At 34.3% G+C, this 9,644-nt stretch overlaps 1 protein-coding gene across 1 annotated transcript in view; it reads left to right on the forward strand.

Moving 5' to 3' along the window:
* The window catches only part of LOC133850776 (neural cell adhesion molecule 1), an 85,806-nt gene that overhangs the window by 23,750 nt on the left and 52,412 nt on the right, over positions 1-9,644 (forward strand).

Here is a 9,644-nt window from a genome sequence, read left to right on the forward strand (position 1 = left end):
TCGTTGTTGCATATTGCGGGAGGTATGCATAAATATATATGTATATAATCATTTTTGGAATTTGCCGTTTGACACTTTCAGGTAACCGTTGTTTTTACTAACGTTTAAGAGAATATCCTTTATGAGGTAAACGAGGGAACTTTGGAGGGAACTAATTTGATGATAATATATACAAATATATGTGTTTATTCAAATTGACGATTTTTATATACATATATGAATATTATTTAAGAATATCTTAAATATATAAAACTTTATAAAACGTGCCACAGCCATTTTATAAAAAAAAAAAGAACACGGGTGATGTCTTAAGCCATTTCTGTCAAACTGTGTAATTATTCAGCTGGTCTATAATAAAAATTACTTTTGTGGAAATCAACCGAACAGATTCAAATATGTATATGTAACACGCAAAAGGAGTCATTTCTGACTCCTAAAGAATATATATTCTTAATCAGCGTCAATAGCCAAAACTATATAACAATGTTCGTCTGTTTATCTGTCTTTTTGTAAAGCTTTCGGTATGTTGGAATATTTTTCGATAAATTAATTTGGTGTAGTGAAAAAATAATACAGTGGGCATCTCACAGTCGACCGCAATCGTCTTTAGAGCTACATACATAGTTTTTTACTTTATTTACTGAAGTGCTGACTAATTTGCTTTAAATTAAATATATATTGCATATGTATGTCATACATATTTTAGAAATATGCCATTCATTCAGACAAAAATGTCAAACAGCGGTTTTCATAATTCAATCAATTAACGTTTTATTGTTAATAAATTAAAGTTTTGCAAAAGAACGCGAAAGCATCATAATACATATGTATGTATGTAAGCCCCTGTACGTGTGAGAACATTACAGAACTCTCTTTCAGAGCACTTACTCGCCTTCGCTTCGCTCTTTGCTTTTGCAGAATACAGTTGAAAATGCGAGCTTGCCTGTGTGAAAGACACGATCAGCAAATGCTTGCTTTGACAATTAGAATAGTGCACTCGCTTGCACCCGCATACAAAGTTTGCTCTTGCAAATGCAGAATTGTTCTCTTTCAAATATCAATGTCAACAACGCAATATTTGCTTTAATTTTTTTTGTTGTGGATAGAGTTTTCGTTATGCAGACATGCACATGCAAAATTCAATTGGTCGCAGTTATTAGAAATTGCTCTTCTTTATTTTATAAGCAGGGAAGAATACAGCGGAACTCTCTTGAATTGCTCTGTTTAGAGGGTTAACTTTCTAGTGCCTCGTCATTTCGAATACCATAGCTTGATAACTAGTACTTCTTATACTTATGTTAGTTGTGAACACCATTATGACTATCTTTGAAACAATTTATAAAACCACGTTTTACTTGCTTTATCAAAGGTTTTGTCACAATTGCTGAGAGTTTAAGCTATTACAAGGCTTCACACACAACTCCTATCACATGTAATCGCCAGCATTCGCAAGCATTTTCAGAATTCATGCGGCTGAGCGGCCTTAAAAGGCCACAACAATCGGTAACAGCTGCTGCCCGTCGAGGATGCTTAGATCAGCATAACACAGCGAATTGCTATTGCCATTGAATATACTACGTTGAATCCCCCCTATACCCCTATATATGTAAATACATAAATATGTGTGTGCTGTTATATCACATACTTCTGTACGTTCAAACCTATAAAGTTCAATAGCCATGTACATATGTACATTGAATCGTGCTCTTTGCTTCTCTGCATATGTACATCTATTCCCTTCCCTTCGCTTCCCTTTTACTCACCACTCCCAGATGTTTGCTTTGATACGCAGAGCGATTTTAACACTTAGGTGATGACATTTTTAAAGCAAAATGTTGCAATATTCAACCTTTGTTATTTGGATCACAGCAGAAACAACAACTAGAAGAGCAACAGAAGCACTGTTAATAGGTAGTTATAGAATGTATCTGATATAGCTTTTTAATCCATATATGATATGTACATGTACATATGTGTATAGTTTTTACTCCGATTTTCTTAAACGAAATGAAACGTGTCGAACGAGGAATTTTATTGGATGTAAAACGCGAATCTTAAAACGGCAATAATGTTCATTATAAAGTAATGAATGTATTTTTTGATGGAAATATTTGATTAAGACCGTGTTAGGCACATATTTTTGGTGCTCATTCATCAGATCAAGGACTGTGTTCTGTATTATTATTGGTAGTTTGTTTAGGCTATTACAAATAACATCTGAACATATTTGCTATCGTTTCTCTTTCCTTTTCATTGGTATGAATATTGGAATGTGTTCTCAGCGTTGTAATATTTGTTATTGTTATTGTTGCTGTTCGCTGAACCAAAAGCCACATAACCAACTGGCAATGACAGTTGACAGGCACAAATACATGCTGTCTCACACACTCATACACACATGTGTCCATGCATACATACATATATGTACATATGTGTTACGTATGAATGTATTCTTTAGACACATGCAAACATACACACATACACATACTTTGATAAGCGCTTGTTTACATTTACACTGGGGAACCACCAAAAACGAGGCAGACGAAATATTATTTATATAAAAAAGAACCGATGAGATAACAAGTTATATTTTGTTATTCGTGTGTGCGGGTGTGTGTGTGTGCGTGTGTTATATGTCTTTAGGGACTTTACATTTGTTGTTTGCTGAAATTTCATGTGCGTTGATTTGCTATGCTTGCAACGAGCAGCAATGAAACACTGAAATAAAACCCAATGTGGTAGATGGGACGTCATATTTGTGCTGCCAGCAACCGCACTCACAATCATTTTTAATTTATTTGCAATCCGCACCAGAGCTCCAGCAACAACCTGCTGGAATCCTTTAAATTTTAACACATGACAATGAGACTTGCGAAGCATCTCGAAATTATTATTTTTCCCATTTTTGAAGGGATGTGTGTTCTTGTAATGACAATTGCTGCTCGTTTTAGCAAACTCATTTAACATTTGAATCTTTCGTCGCAGTAAAATTTATTATTTGATCTGATTTTACAAAAAAAATAAGCGACTTTGTGATCAGAATTATCGCAATAATTGATAACAGTAAAATTATATTTGCAAACCTTACACATAATATTATATATGACACAAATTATATGAATATATTTGTACATTCCTGTACAAAATTATACGCCACTTCTTAAAGTTTTGTTTCGTCGCTCGTAGCAGAACGGGAAAACAAGAAAGATCGAAATAAAGTATGAAGAATAATGAGTAATGCACAAAATGTGATATTTTTAACTCTGTTTGCATCTCCCACTCTAAAGTAACGGTAAAAATAGCACTCGCTTCAATTTGAGCTACTCAGCAAGTGTATCAGAACTGTAGAATACTACATGTTTCCTACGTGGCAGAGAAACCACAATTTATACTGTACTTGAAGATGTTGCTCACAGTGTGGTATATGCTCCTGGACTAAACATAATTGGATCACTATTAGCTACTGAGGGTGCGGCTTCTTTAGCCCATGAAAAAGCAGGAAATGCTACTTCAAGAGGTCACGACACTAATACGACTGCCAACTAACCAACTAGCCGGCTTAGTACCTCGCAGACCGATGCAAAACGAGATAAAAGAACCATCAGAAGAACTATGGAGAGAGTGGGGTACAAAAAATCAGCGAGAAAAAGAAACAGAAAAAGAGAGACAGATTGGGAGCCAGAGCGAGAAAGATAAAGGAAATAAGACTAGGAAAGTGAGATGAGTCCATAAAACACAATTCACATGAGATTGCGGCTAACGAGGTCAATTGTAAGTTATTTCCTCCTCGACAACCCGAGTAGGCGAAGCTGCAGACCAAAACAACAAAAAAAAAACATGTAGTATGTATGTATGTAGATATATTGTATGTTAAGCTAACCAGGATGTAGTCAACATGAATACAATTAAGACTACAAAAATTTAAAGGTTTCTTCTCTTACTGCACCCAAAATATGTGGAATAATTTTCTTTAAATTTCAATTTATGCGAAGTGAGTTTTCATCAATTTAACTGAAATGATTTTATATTCTAATTTTCTTTTGAACATAATTTTGTAGTTTGTTGGAATTTAGAACAATTCTAAGTATTTTGCAAATTGTGAAAAGGTTGCTCCAATATTTAATTTATACACAATAGTCTATGCTTTGCATCACTAACGAGCTTCATTTGAAATACCATCAACATAAATGCATTTTAAATTCTACGATGAGAAACAATAAATAGAGACAAAGTGGTGGAAAAATATATGAAATTGTGTCACCTCAGTTTGCAAACGCATTCAGCCACAATGCATCAGCGCCCAACAGCAGCAGACATACAAATATACATACATAGATAACTGGATATACAGAGATATTTCTGCACATGCTTAAAAAATGTGTGCTAGCCTTCTCTTAAGAGACGGCGTGAGTTTGAGATGAGATTCCATGATGTGTTTTTTGTTTTTAGCTCTGCTTTGACTGCATTCTTTTCGTTCTTTCTTTCGGCTTGGCCTAGGGAAAGGGAGACAATTGTATGCATATTTCATAATTCATAAGTTTTTGGGATCAAAAATATGAATATTCAGCAAATGACAGTGCACAAAAGCAGAGTGTAAAATAGAAAAAAAGAGAAGACGACATTAAATGGGACGAGTGGGAGTCACTCCCTCTCTCTCTCTCTCGCTCTCTCTCTATCTATGCAACTGGTGGAGCACACACTTCCAGGAGATATTTTAATATCGCCAAATTCTCACAACGCTCACGTGGCAGCGGCTGTCAACGGCTCATCCTGTGTGCCATCAACGGCAGAAAGTGTGATTTTTTTATGTTATTCAATTTGATTCTTTTAAAGTTTCTATTGCATAAATGTAGGTCAATGGGTGAGAAGGTTTTATCGTATGAGCAAGAGTATTGTGTGTTGTTTGTTTGCGCTCATCTCTCACAATACATTCTTCGTTTTGTCTCCTTATGGCGACAAACAAACGAGCAACAGAAACATTGAGACACAACGGCACTTCATATCAACATGCATATACCTATTTTGTGCACATACTGTGTATATGTAATACGTGTTTTTGTATGATTCAATAGCCTCCCATAGAGAAACCCAAAAACTTTTGTTTTATGCAAAATAGTTTTTCGTTTTTGGATGCTTTATATCAAGGTATGAGAGCACAATGGTTTTTCTTCTTGATGTTTGCCGCTCACAATAAGTGTTGCACGTTCACTTTGTTTTACTTCTTATTTTTTTACTGCTGTATTGTATTGATTTTTCGAACTTTCGGGTCGAATAATACTTTGGGAGAATGCTGAATGACCTCGTGAATAGCAAGCTTTTTCTTATCAAAGTTACAAATTGAGACTTTAATGAAATGTATTATTTTCAATCTTAAAATTGTGAAGTAGACATTTAATTGTAAATTAATGTAAATATTCTATGATTGACTCGTAAAATATAGTTGAAAAGTCTATTTTGATCTATTGTAAAACATTTCAACTGTCTTTTACTTCATTTAAAGTATTTCGAAATCTTGTTTTAAAGTCGAAGAGTCTCGAATTCCCACAGCAGTCATAAATTGACTACTTTCATACCCGGCTTCGGTCTTCCCCCTTGGGTCCGAAGTTCGCAAAAGTTTTTTGGGTCTGTTGGCTTATTATGCTGTCATTTAAAACAAATTCAATATTCGCCTCTACTTTTGCCTCAAACATGGTCAACACCTCTGAACTTTTTGCCTCTTTTGCATAAAATTGAAGTTGCTTTTGTGAGGCAGCAACAGTAGCGAAGCAACTATTCAACAACAATAACAACAACAACAAAAAGACCAAAACCAACAATCGAGAACAGTAACACTTTTTTTATAGCCATGCCACAAAAGTTCAGAGGCCAGTTCATAGGGTTGAGTTCAGTTGTGCACAGATTGCAGATTTTTGTTACTTTATAATAAAACTGGCCTTATTTGTCTGCTTCATTTGTGTCTGCCAACCAACTAGTTTCCACCCCCTTTTTGTAGTCTGCTCGGGTGCTCATCTTCAATAAGCATCAAAGGGTATAAAAGCTTGATGCACTGATGCTTACATAAAGAATTTCATTTATACTTCAACTATATGAAGAGCTTTCATCTTCCGGTGCAAACATACGTATATTCAATTTTCTATTATCCACTTAGACAATCTGAAAGTTTGATAAACGCTTTAGCATTATCTTGTGTCTAATATTGAAATGAGTGCACATAAATCATTTTTCGCTTCTATGGATTACCGCTAAGTTGGGTATAGGGTATATCTTAGTCGAATATTTATATACTCATAAAAGCTAAGCTAAAGTTTATTCCCTTCTTCGTCGGATTTGTTTTCATCTTATTGATCTTAGTAGAGAATAATAATAAAATAAAGTTTATTTTAAGCAGTTATATTTAAAAATAATTGATGTATGTATTACAAATTATTTGAATCAGAAAGAATCGATATCTCGATGGGCAATTTTTTTTAATTGGTAATTAATGTACCGGCCAGCAGCCTGCTTATCAGCTCCTTTTGCAATTAACATAATGCAAATGGTTAATGTCGGAAAATATGGAAAGATCCTGCCTAGATCAGTAATCTCAGTTTACAAGCTCGTTAATGCTCGAGTATTAATTGATCGAGAAACATTTTGACAAAACGTAGCTACTCAGCTACGATTGATTTCAAAAAGATTGTTATGCTAATTCAAAAATAGTGTTCACTGAACATGAGAAAACTAATAAAATTTTATACTAAGATCCTTGAAATGTACCCCACTCTCAATTATTACCAAATTAATATAGTGAACATATATTAAAATATACCGATGGCAATATTTCGTATATTGATATACTATTAAATTTCAAATATACCATAGAGTGCAGAATATACCAGAATGTAAATCAATGGCCACTAAGACCTGATAGATGCAGCCGTATTTTGCATTATAAAATTAGTATTTAAATAATATCTGCATGCCTCCTCTCTCTGAGATCTAGGTGGACAGACAAACTGACAGACAGACGAACATGACATGACTATATCGTCTCGACTCTTAACGCTGCTGGAGGCGTAAAACTAACATATCAAACCCTTCTATCCTAGAATTCATTCGAGTTGTGGCGCCAATACAAATACATACACAATGGTTTGAAAATGTAACTAATAGTGGATTTTCGCAATTTATGTTCACATCGAAAATCATCCTTCTTTTATGCCATTATGAGTATAAGTAGGTGAACTACTTTTGGGGTCAAATAGCATAACAAAAAGATACATTAGATTTGGTTTTATCATCTACTTTACGCTACTACTTATTAAATTTAATTCGGTTTGTATGTAAACATTGTTTTACAAATTTAAATTTCATTGAAAGCTATTCGCATCGATCTGTAATGAAGCTTTCAGGTACACTTTTGATTTGATTCAATTTTGTTAAGCTATATGAAAATATAAACAACTGGGAGCAATATAATCGACAGTGTTTTGTGTACAGGATAATTATTTCTAATAAATTACCAACCAAAATGCGAAAACAATAATCCTATTACATTTTCCTCGCATATAATATTGTCAGACCAATCTTTATTTGTAATTTGAAAATCAAAACCACTATTACTGCTAGTTCTGAAAATAGTAACAATAAATTGTAAATGAGTGAAAAGGTAGTGAACTAATGAACACAACAAACAACTGCAATTTTAAGCCAGGCGATGTTTGACGATAAAGTAGGGAGTTGATGCAAAAGAGGAAGTTGCTGACTCTGCAGAATGTGACTGCGAAAACCACAAACACATACTATGTGATAATTTTGGGAGGATGCCATAATGTGGCCATAATGCTTGTACTCCTTCTGTATACATAGTACAGTAGAACGTAGTGTTCAGAGCTTTTTATAATGCTACCACAAAGCGGCTCAAAAAGTTAAATACACAACGCACCAATGCACACACAGCAACTCGACATGGGTGCACAAAAAAAATGTACAGCATTTAACGATTTAAATAATTAACGAGGAAAGTGACGACAGCATTCCCTATCAACAAGATGTACTGCATACAACTAAATTGTTAACAACTTTATAGCTACCTTAACGACCTTATTTATTAATGCAAAAATAAAAATATTTCCAATTATAATACTGTACCATTACTTAAGATTGAGAATAAAAACTATATTTCCTTTTAATTCCTTGTTATTTTTAGCATTCTTTAAATTAAAGTTTCTGACTTCAATCAGCCTTTTATAACGATCTTCATTTAATACCCCCGGCCCATAGTGTATTCTAACATTTTGCATCCCGCAAATGTGTTAAACCGGCAGACGGAGACTTCTTCGACGGAGACTTCTTCGATCCCATTACACATATAAATATATTCTTTATAAGATGCAACAGCCAAGAGGATATGCATAGCCATTCCGTCCTTTTGTCTGTCTGTAAATAAAACAGCCAATAATAGATATGAGACTCTTCGCTTCTTTGCTTCTATTGCAATCGGGTCTTAGTGATTTTGGCTAACAACCTGGTATGTTGTGTACTTTATGCTATATATCCCTTGGTATATTCTACTATTTTACGGCATATTTTCGGTATATTTAGACAATATTGTCTTAAAATATGGTCTCACAGTCGAGTACACGCGACTTACTTGTTTCTTACTTGTTTCATTTGACCTGATTACCTGCTATCTATAATTTATTAAATTAAATTAACCTGTAATGGAATATTCAAGTTACTGTTTTAGCAATACATCTTTTTCATCAATTTTGAATAGTGATGCAGTTTTGAGAGTAGAAACAAAGTTATGCTATAGTGATGCAATCAGTTATTATAATTAATGAGAGTAGTAAACAAAGTAGAACTTTATGATATCCATTAAGATCTTCACAAAATAGACATATGAATACATTATGTTCCTGAATACATAAATGAGAAAGGAGAGTGATTTCAATGTATATTTAATGACTGTACGACGCTGCGATTTCCCTCAGGTCTTCATAAATATTTTCACCACTAATGAGCCCGACGATTAATCGCAAAATGTCACATACACACCCTCCCACATGCCCATAATCAAGAGGGAACTCAGTCGGGAAACTCTTTTCTGTGGGTATCTGGTGATGTGTAATTGTCAACGAAATATTTTTACATGAAATAAACGCATTCCATATGGGAGCAGGCACTGTGTCGCAACTGGGGGCCAAAAGGCACCAGGCTGGAGGAGTCCTTGCTTACGTCATGCTAAATTGTATGGTAACGCTAATTGGAGGGCACAAGACGCTCCGGCAATTACGCAAACTGAAGTAACAGTAACCATACTTAAATATCAATTAAAATGCTCCTCCGAATTTCAGTTCGTGGTACTCGCCACTTGGAGCATGAAAAGTTATGAGAGTATGCCACAAAATAAAAGACCAGTGTGTGAAAGTTGCATTAGAAATTTCATTTCCCAGTGTTTGGTCCGGAGGTTTGTTCGAAGAGTAAAAGTTTTTTTTCGACTTGACATACTGGTTGTTGTAAGTTGAAAGTTGGCTTAATACCACAATAATCTTATTTAAGTAGATGCGCTTATAATATTAATTAAATGTTTTAATTATGACATGCCGTCAGCGTGTAAAGGAATTATTTCGTATCATGTGTTTAATGTAATTGGGAGGACT

The sequence above is a fragment of the Drosophila sulfurigaster genome, chromosome 2L (assembly GCF_023558435.1).
Source record: "Drosophila sulfurigaster albostrigata strain 15112-1811.04 chromosome 2L, ASM2355843v2, whole genome shotgun sequence".
Lineage (NCBI taxonomy): Eukaryota > Metazoa > Arthropoda > Insecta > Diptera > Drosophilidae > Drosophila > Drosophila sulfurigaster.